The following is a 9,398-nucleotide window of genomic DNA, read 5'->3' as shown; positions in this document are numbered from 1 at the left end:
TGGTTTTAATTTATAAGTATTGAACTTTAGCACTTCCAATTTATATAGAGGGTTTCCTCGGCTATATATTATTAACATATTTGTTATGATATCACAAGACTTTGTTGATCACGTGACGGTCATTTATAATTTTTTGAAGTGTTTCATATAAATCGCTTCGGCGCAGCTGATTAACACAATAATTATTAACATTTTGTTATATTTGTAAATAAACGCATCGTATCCTTGTAAATCCGAAATGTCACAGTTTTACTTGGGTACAAAATATTTCATGAGAAATTCAACTTACCTACAAATTTGTGGGTATTTTCCACACAATATCGTAATCTGTATTAAAACAAAGCCAACACACTTTTTTCCCAAGCAAGATTCAGTTAGAGAACAACCTCTTCTTACAGATTTCCACAAATTCTCAGATTAATCCTCATAAATCTCCTGCCAGACTCTTTTATACACACAAAATCAATTCTACCTCCAAGCAGGGTATAAAACAGAGTACATTTCATAAGTATATTTTTCATAAGCATTTTGAACATGCTGAATTTCAATCAAGGGTAGGTAAGCGGTGTAATTTTAAAATATTCGGACATATAAGACTTAAAAAACCTTTAACGACCCGTAAATTTTGCAATAGCTATCTAGCATTTTACATGCAGTTTGAAATAAAGTGTAAAGTTCATGACACTCTCACCGTCATAACACCTCAAGTTTGCAGTTACTTGACGTCATTTTCCATTATGACGTCATATTTTGGTAGTTCAGAGATGTGAAGGCACAGAGTGCACTGTGATATTCTACGGGAAGCCTTAACCTACCTGCGCAAGTTTTACGAAATGACGTCATATCGAACGTGCATTACGATCATTGACTTCTTTATACCTTGCTATAGGTGCCTATAGGATTTATCTAATAGCAAAACAGCATGTTACAAAAGCCCAATGATACTTATAGGGACAGGAAGTGTGTTTAGTTCACAGGATTCCTAAACAAAATAAGCATTCTGAGAGTATTGCATTAGCAATACTAGTCCCCTACCGGCAAGTGTAATATGGTTCTCGTTAAAAATTGAAAATGCCATATTTCCGTCAAAAATCAATGAAGCGGAACGAACTGCAAACTTGGTCTATAACTCATCAAGGTAAAGTCACATACCAAAAATCAGCTCAATATGTGCAAGCGTTTTGAAAAAAGTTCGGAAAATCAAGTGGGATAGACTGACAGACTCAGAGGAAACCTATATTCCCCTCCGGTTTCACCGGTAGGGGACTAAAAACATGCTGCTTGGTATCAGTTAAAATTGTGCTGAAAATATGTATATTTTTTCGAGGTACATGTAAATATTCATTGGCAAGTTGATATCGTTCTTTTGTTTCATGATTGTTATCTAAATTGTAACAAACAAGAAATAAAGTTGTTTGTGCCAAACGTGTAGATGACTTTTTACACGTTGTAGACTTTAACCTACCCGTCACGAATCGAGATCATGAAGTCAAAGAACACAATAATTGATGACGGCACCAGTACAAGCTCATTGTCTTACGTGTAATTTAACCGTTCTATCAAAAAATGCTTCAGTTTCTAATCGATAATCTCTATGTAAATTTAAGTTCTGAGACAAGGTTTTCCAGCAATCTGTCGGAATTCCCTTGGGTACTAACTGCGCCCCGTTATAAGCAGACCCACTTTTGTATTCCTATATACTAGACTTTGACCCGTGCGTGCACGGGTTGACATTGTTATGAATGCATCCATGTGCATATCGGACATTTACAAAATAGATACATCGACACATTGATATTGTAAGGTACTTATGAGATAAACAATGAATGTGAATATAATTCTGGTTTTTTTTTGTTTTTGTTTTGTTTTGTTTTTGTTTGTTTGTGTTTTTTTGCAAAATTGTTGCGTAACGGCGTAGCGCAGAATGGCTTCGACCACCACCAGTCAGCTATAAATCAAGTCATGAGTTAGAATCACGCCGGAGCTTACATAAATTTCACCTTTCCAAACAAATTTAATAAAAGAAATTATGGATATTCATTGAAAATATGACAACAACAAAGAGTTCAGCACTGCTGATACCTATAAAGCGTAGTTACCATGACAACCTTTACATATTTAGAAGAACAGGCTGTCCCTTCTATATAACGTACTGAAGATCAATAACAATAATTTACATATTTCACCCACTTTTTTTGAAAGTTAAAGAAATTTTTAGAGGTGAATTTAGATATAAACAATAAAATGCTTTCTTTGATGGTTCACGTGGGAAATGCACGGCGCAAGCATTGCAGGGGGTGTTCACCGTATTGTTGACAGACCAGGGTCAGAGGTCATTACATGTATTTACATAACAAAGCTATAAACCTACAATAATGCTATTGATTTTACTACACTTCTAAGAAATATAATGTGAATTTTTTGCATGGAATCAAATATTTCTTTGCCCTTAGTTTATGTTTCATATTTACCGCGTTATAAATTTCAGCAGTGAAGGTAAGAGTAAACATGGCGAACAAATTCAAGTTGCAATCATTTAGACACATTTCAAATTGAAAATATCGGTTATATTGACGTTATTTAATTTCTTCGATTTATTTCAAAGTTAAGAAATGAAAATAATGTTATTGTAATTTTTGGCGGAAAAAGAATGCTTACTTCACTAAGATGTGATTCTAGCTGGAGTTGTAACACCCCATCCCCCCCTTCCCCTCAATAAAGCATAAAAGAAAGGAAGGATAAAATAAAATCGGGTAGTTACATTAATATTGCTCCTACGATCATGAGCTTTTTGCCCCCGTCGAGATGGCCAGAGACATAAATAACATATAATAAATGTGTCCCCGAGATGGCGAATGATTACCCACGTGGCCACAATATCACATTTGTATGGATAAACTCAGAAAGATAATACAAATACGTGTAAATTTTCATTGGAAATTTGCTATATATTCTGTTCATATATATTTATGATTTCTTTTTTTCTTATTTCTTATTACAGAAATTATAAAATAACAAATATATAATTATCTACTTAGTACTTCTTTTGTCTTCTCTGATTTGAACACTGTGATTTAGCATGAATGTAATGCGCACGCGCAAGATTGTAAAATCCAGATGATTTCCGGAATTTTTTGTGGAATTTTCGTTGATTATTAATAAACGAAGGCTAATTGAGAAAAAAATAATAACAAATTGGTGATCTTCAAGTACCAATTATGTTTAAAATATATATAACAAAAGACAGTACTCTTCCGATTTATCGGTATTAAAGGCCAAAAATTCGAGTTTATTATTTTAATATAGTAGTATAGATATCTGAAGTAGAATTCAATAAAATCTTGTACATGAGAAGAAAACACTTGATGTGACCTTCAACTCGACATTAAGATACATCGACGACGTATTATCAGTTATCAATAGTTACCTCCATTCATATGTCGGCTCGATATATCCCGTTGAGCTTGAAATAAAAGATACCACAGAATTTGACACATCTGTTTTATATTTGGATATTTTACAACAAAGACATTAATGCTAACCTAACAAGCAGGCTTTATGAAAAACGTGAATGACTTCTACTTTTCCTTCGTCAACTTCCCTTACATGTACTTAGGTAGCAATATACCGGTACCCTTATCGCATGCTTATGGGTTTTTTCTCTCTCTGCTGATTCGATACGCGAGAGCATCCTCTACATTAGAACATTTTCTAAAAGGAGGCAAGCTCAGACATTGTTTTTTTTTTCGCTTTAAAGCGGAATTCCGCTATTCCAATATCGCTCAATCCGCTTTAAAATTTGTATTCCGCTTTTTTAAGTATCTCAGTATTTTCTGGTTATACCGTTTTAGTCAATTTTTGCTTCACTTTATTCCTATTTTATTGATTAAATGTAAAGAGCATTTTAATTGGTTCTTGGATTTTAGAAACATTTAATTCAACCAATCGTTTGAAGTTTGACTAGAAGCATCCATCGCGGTAATGGATGCCAAAACTATAATGTGAATAAAATCTACCGAATCAAAATTGTTAAAGATGTCGTTCGAAGTATCGATTCAGCCAGTTATTGAAAGATTTATTGGAAATGTCGATTGATGTTACAGATGAAATAAGAGGTGAACGATGACGTGAATTCATAAACAAAATTGTCAAAGACTAGCAAAACTTGGTAATAACTAACATTTTTTTTATTCTTTAAAAAGAAAATAATTTCAGGGTGAAAACTTGAGTGCCAGGACATGCTCAAAATGAAGGACTTTGTACCATTTACCCCAGACCTTCTGGGGGCCTACGCGGCCCCAGACCTCCGGCCTATTTGAAGTCGTCTATAAATCCTCTTTTTTCATTTGACTTCAGAATAATGTCTGCAAGATAATGACAAACACGTTCATGAAACAAGAATATCAACAGTTTCGTTTAAAGTCACCGTAAGTTCTATGTTGGATACAATGATAATATCAGAAATTACAATCTATCATTGAGACAAATACTGACTGACGTTTTTTTAAACTTTAGTTATGCCATTATTTACCCACTGATTTATCAACGGATGTTTCCGTTTTTGCCGACCATGACAAGGACCAAACGGCGACTTTGACCGGTCGGCAGGGGATGCTCACTTCTAAATGGCACTTGATACTACCTCTGATGTTTTAGAGATCCGTCTTTGCTCTGCTCCTGATTTGTGTTGTTTGAATGGACTTTTGAGCTTGAATACTGTTCGTCATCTCCATATTTCATGACTATGGGTTGCGTAATATATAAAATCGACAGTTAATATGTATGAAAAAAAGTTTTATCTTCAAGCGTAAGACCACAAGAAGCTGTCCTTTTAAAAGGACTGTGTACAATATACGGACCATATGTATGTGTTTCTACCATAAAGCCGAAAAGATTTCTAGGTGAATTAAAGATAGGTATAATAAAATTTATTTTTGTACCTTAAAATGAAAATTGTTCATCATGATTTAAGAAAGCTAATTGCAAAATTAAGCTTTAATAATAAAGAATAACATTGACTTAATTTGAGGTTGATCTGGGTATCTTTCATCGATTGTAAAGCAGTCTTATAAATTAACGACAACTTAAGAGAGACTTTCAGGTATTATAATAGTTGTGTTATTTTTTTAAATTAGGATATCTACTCCCGATATACACATTACCCTTATTTTGTTAAATCCTATGTACGTTGTTTGTACCATGGACTTCTACATCTTAATACTTATGAATAAATATATCTACTATTATGATACTATATGTATAAATATACTAAAACATTTTATTTACCAATTAAGATGCGTGTACATAAATGATGATTTATACGCTAACAAATTTATACCTACGGGATTCAGAATTGTTATCATTCAGATTAAATGACATGTAAACTTTGCGTTGATAATTGTGAATATCCTTCGTTTTCATTCCTAGCTGCTTCACCTGATGGTAAAATTTGATTGGATGGACAAACTGGAGTTTTAGAAATAAAATGTCCATTTTCTGCTAGAAACCTGCTTATTTCAGAAGCAGTACAATTGCCAAATTTTTGCCTACAGGCATCTAGTGATTCTTACCAATTGAAAAAAAAAATCATGATTATTATTTCCAAATCCAGGGCCAATTAATGGATACAGGTACATCTTTCTGTATATTTGTTATCTATACTTAGAAAGATTTATTTATTGAAAAAATACCAAAAATTGCAGTTTCATGAAAGACATGTTTGACAAACTTGCTAACTTCTTTCTTGAGCATACTTTGAGTAAATTATATAGTGCATCGGTTTGATAGTTCATCTCATTAAAATACATTCTGATGTCTGTGTCCATTAATGATTTGAATCATTAAATTATCTTGATCAGAAATATTCCTTGTTTTCACCATAGACTCAAGCCTGAAAAAGAGATTGTACAGGTCTTGTATATTTCTGGACTTATACAAGATCTTACATTCTTGGGAAAGGACTTGCATTTTTCCTCTGTTTGACAGGCAACATCATGATCTAAGACAGAATTTCTGTGTGGAGGAGGTGCAAAACTGGCACTGGTGAAAAAATTAAAATTGATCTTAAATCCATTTTTATTACCTAGAAGTATCATGCACTCTTGAATACATTCATTTACTTGAAGTGTCATTTTTGATTTTTCTTTTTATTTCTGGAAGTTATAAAAATCAAACATTGTTTAAACAGATTTGTATGATTGTATTAAGTTTGGATTCAATGGACTATGTACATTCAAACCTGGTAGAAAATCGGTCAACTCATTGGACTGGTGAGACATGTATACAATTTTTCGTCTTGATCTCCTTAGTTCACCAGTTTGTGCATCACATGGATGTGGATAGTCATGAGATGGGCCATCTCTTGAAATAAAATGCTGAAATTGAACAATTAAAATGATTTTAAAAATTATCTCTAAAAACGTCTCAATGTGGCAGGAAACAACTTTCCATGACAGCAGTTCTCTGATACACCTCTCTCTCTCTCTATAAGATTATTATATTACTCCAATATGTATACGTATTTAATAATATTAATTATGATAATTCATTTATTGATGCACCAATATTCCAAACTTGTTATGATAAATAAATATCCCATAATTTCGAGATTAAAAACTTAGCATAAGGATTGGTTATCTGACACACAATATGCACTTGAATGCAGTCCTAAACGATCGATCACTGCTCACAGTGCTGCACTGCAGAGTGTGCACATGTCATTGTACACATTTGACGTAATATGTAGCTAGTCAATTTATATCATAAATGTCTATGATATTTACCTTTAAACATATATATGTATGTTTTGTAATTTTGTCTACGTTAACCTGATTGTGAGGTCGTCGACACAGGGAAATCCATCACAGGCATTTCTGTAAATCAGATTTCGGCTTTGGAAATGGAATGAATTTTGCTCCCATCAGCTTATCTGGGTACCTGCTATCGGATTTACAGGTTCCAAACGAACAGTGCTTCACAATAGTAAAGTAGTTAATAAAGGACTTTTAAAAAACAACGGATTAAAAACACCTATTTGTGTAAAGTCTCCGTAAACACCACTGTAAATAGCGAAATTTTGTCCGACTGGTGTCCGACCTCAGCGCAGATGCAAATGGCGCGATAATGCAGCAATCCGATTGGTCAAAATTAACACACCCACATAAGGAATGGATCGGTGTAATTCACTTTGAGGGGGCACAACCATACATTTTCAATTGGGGGCACTATCCACTACCAAAATTCCTTGACAAGCAAAAAAAGGTCATCAGACGTTATTATTGGGGGGGGGGGGGGGAGGACAAGCATATAGTAGCTATGTTTTCTGTAGTATTTTATATATCGGCAAAATTATTGCCCCCCCCCCCCCGGATCCTACGGCCATGGAACGGAACACGTTTCATAAAGATTGACTGCAAATAATCAAATAATAAGGGAGAATAGAATAAATTTTGGGAGAAAATTGTCTCAGCGTTCCCTATATACAATTACTTAACGTTGAACGTTCAGAGGTCCAAGCTAGTTTCCAGTGAAGACATGGAAGCGACTTTAGCATATCGTAGAGAGAAAACTGAATTTCGGAAGGAATTGTGGTAGCGGTTCAGTTTGTTTATATGGGAACAGAGATGCTTAGAAAGTATAATGTTAAATAATTTAATTTATAAGTATTTTAATTTGTTAGTGAAATTGGGTACTCTTTAAGAGGAGTTTGACACGCCTACCTGACAGGGGACCTCGGTGTTTAAGGTCTCGTCCGCTAGACCCGTGACTTTCACTTCTAGTGCCGGTCGCTTGGCGAAGGAACAGTTGTTATCTTTGTTAGCCTCATAGGTTTGACGTGGCGCATCGAATGAGAATCGAACCGGGCCTCCCGATCACAAAGCGAGCGTTCTTTTGTGCTAAACGTAGCTCTGGGTGTACTATGAGGAACGCATGCAGAATTATGTTGAGTACTCTAGCTGTAAGATAGGATCATGTTTTGTGTGTTCTGTGTAAGCTTTAAACACGTTAATTCTAAAGTCGTAGGCTATGTTGATACGTTTCATGCACATTTCAGTAAACGTCACAAAAAACAGGGTAGAAGATGTTCATACCATACACAATGTCTAAAGGGGCTGCGTATGAAAAGCGTTCATGTTACCTGCGTGAACTTAGGTTACTTACCTATTGCACACATTCAACTTATGACTGACATAAATATTACGTTGGAATGCGTTGAAAATTTTATGCATGCACAGAATTTTGATATACATTCAGCGCACGACAACGTATACCACCGTACTTCATCGACTAGTTTAAAAAAGCATTCTGAGAGTATTGCATTAGCAATACTAGTCCCCTATTATAATAGTCCCCTACCGGCAAGTGTAATCTGGGTTCCCATTAAAAATTAAAAATGCTGTAATTCCGTCAATAATCATTGAAGCGAAACATAATGCAAACTTGATCTGTAAATCATCAAGATACACTCGCATACCAAATCAGCTCAATATCTGCAAGCGTTTAGAAAAAAAGTGCTGAAAACCCTTAAGAATTAAAAAGGCCGAATTTCCCTCAATGAAGCGGATTGAAATTCAAACTTGGTCTGTAACTCATTAATATACACTTACCTACCAAAAATCAGCTCAATATCTGCAAGAATTTAGGAAAAAAGGGTGCGGAAAACCAAGTGGGACAGACTGACAGAGGGACAGACAGACAGACTCAGATGAAACCTATAGTCCCCCTCGGTTTCACCGGTAGGGGACTAATAAATGAGGCCTTCCCTTTACTTTAGTTTTAATAACTCGCTATGCTGTAGTTATTTCAATGCAGTGAATTTCTTTTCACTTAATCGAATTAAACAAAAAACATACTTACATATTTCTGAGAAAAAGGGGAAAGAACCAAAATTGTAGGAATCCCATTTCTGTTTCTGGGGCAACAGATACAAAGCTTGTCAAATCGATGCCAACTATTTTTGGATCTGATTGATGGAGTATTCATAAAAAGTTTATTAAATTTGGAAGTAACCAAAAAAAAAAAAAAAAAAAAAAAAAAATCACGGGGACGAAAATTTGATTCTGGAGGTGTTGGTTGGGCTGGAAAATTTTTCGAGTAATATTATTTCATATTACAGTCAATGACAGATTATCGATTTTCGGGATTATCAAGGATAGATTATTTTCTTCTCTAAAAAAAAGTTTGACAAGCCCCCTCCCCCAAGGAAAATGCCCAAACTCCAAAATTCTATTAATTTCGCTATTTCGGGGGAAAGGGGGGGGGGGTTAGTAGCACTAGTCAAGGACAGATTATTTATTTTCTTGCCAGTCGTTGATATTTTTATTTTCAACATTTTCGAGATGAGATTATTTCCAAAGTCTGCCAGCCCCTTCCCCCCTTCAGAATTAAATGGATCCCAA

This window comes from Saccostrea echinata, unplaced genomic scaffold, assembly GCF_033153115.1.
Source record: "Saccostrea echinata isolate AGI-Se365-2 ecotype Australia unplaced genomic scaffold, CSIRO_AGI_Sech_v1 ptg000006l, whole genome shotgun sequence".
In the NCBI taxonomy this organism is placed as follows: Eukaryota; Metazoa; Mollusca; class Bivalvia; order Ostreida; family Ostreidae; genus Saccostrea; species Saccostrea echinata.
Note: the sequence above shows the minus strand (reverse complement) of the source record.